The sequence below is a fragment of the Desmodus rotundus genome, chromosome 13 (genome assembly GCF_022682495.2).
Source record: "Desmodus rotundus isolate HL8 chromosome 13, HLdesRot8A.1, whole genome shotgun sequence".
Taxonomy (NCBI): Eukaryota; Metazoa; Chordata; class Mammalia; order Chiroptera; family Phyllostomidae; genus Desmodus; species Desmodus rotundus.
The window spans coordinates 52819843-52821146 of NC_071399.1; positions in this window are offsets into that span (position 1 = coordinate 52819843).

Consider the following 1304-nt stretch of genomic DNA (forward strand, 5'->3'; position numbering starts at 1 on the left):
ATTCAAAGATTAAGAGTATAAGGTTTTAAACTTCTATAATAGAACATAAGCAAGCCCTAAGAGTAAAATTATCATAAATCTCTTAAAAACATTTGATTCTCATTACACTTCCATTATAATGCCCCATCACCACTGTTTGTTTTGGATATTAGTTGTTTTGCTTGGTTTGATTTGGTTGTTGTTTATGTTTAAGGCAGAAGAAAGTCCCTTGCAAACACAGAATCAGAAGGAGTATTTTAGCCCAACCTGCATCTACAAAATAAACTATAAAAGATTAGGACTATAGAAAGGACAATACATTTAAGATGATTTAGAGGACTATCACGGTAAAGGTAGTTAAATTTCTTTCTTTTTTTTTTAAAGATTATTTATTTATTTATTTTTAGACAGAGGGGAAGGGAGAGAGAGGGAGAGAAACATCAGTGTGTGGTTGCCTCTCACATGCCCCACACCAGGGACCTGACCTGCAACCCAGGCATGTGCCCTGACTAGGAAACAAATCGTCATCCCTTTGGTTCATAGGCTGGCACTCAATCCACTGAGCCACACTAGCCACGGCCAAATTTCTTAAATAAACTATTATTGTTATAAAATTCAAGATGCAAAAGGAGAACAGTGTTAAAATTTTTTCTGAACCAAATTTAAAGTTTGAAAATAATACTAAAAGGTAAACATGATCTTAATCTGTACTAAAACTTGGTACATAGTAAACAGTTCAAGACATGTTAATGTCCTTATTTACATATACCAAAATAATTTTGTAACAAAAACACAGAGAAGCAAAGAGAGATAGGAAAAAACTAGATTCTAAAAAAATAAAGACAAAATATATTGGAAAATTAGAAAGCAATTTTATTGATAAACTTAAGCAAAAGTTGTTTTTTGTGCTACCAAAATTGTTTGACTACCAGCATAACTTGACTAAAAGAGGAACCCAATTTAAAAATCTAAAATAAAGAGAGACCTATAATAACTGATATGAAAAAGCAATTAAGGGCTATCACATGCAATTTATGTGGTAATTTTTAAAACTAAGTAAAAATTCCAAATATAAAACTGACATATGAAATAGAAAACAAATTTGGAAATTGTTCTGTTGTTTTATTTATTTTTTATTTTTTAAGACTTTATTTTTATAGATAGAGGGAAGGGAGGGAGAAAGAGAGGGAGTGAAATATCAATGTGTGGTTGCCTCTTGTGCACTCCCTACTGGGGACCTGGCCTGCAACCCAGGCATGTGCCCTGACTGGGAATCGAACCAGCAACCTTTTGGTTTGCAGGCCCGTGCTCAATCCACTGAGCTA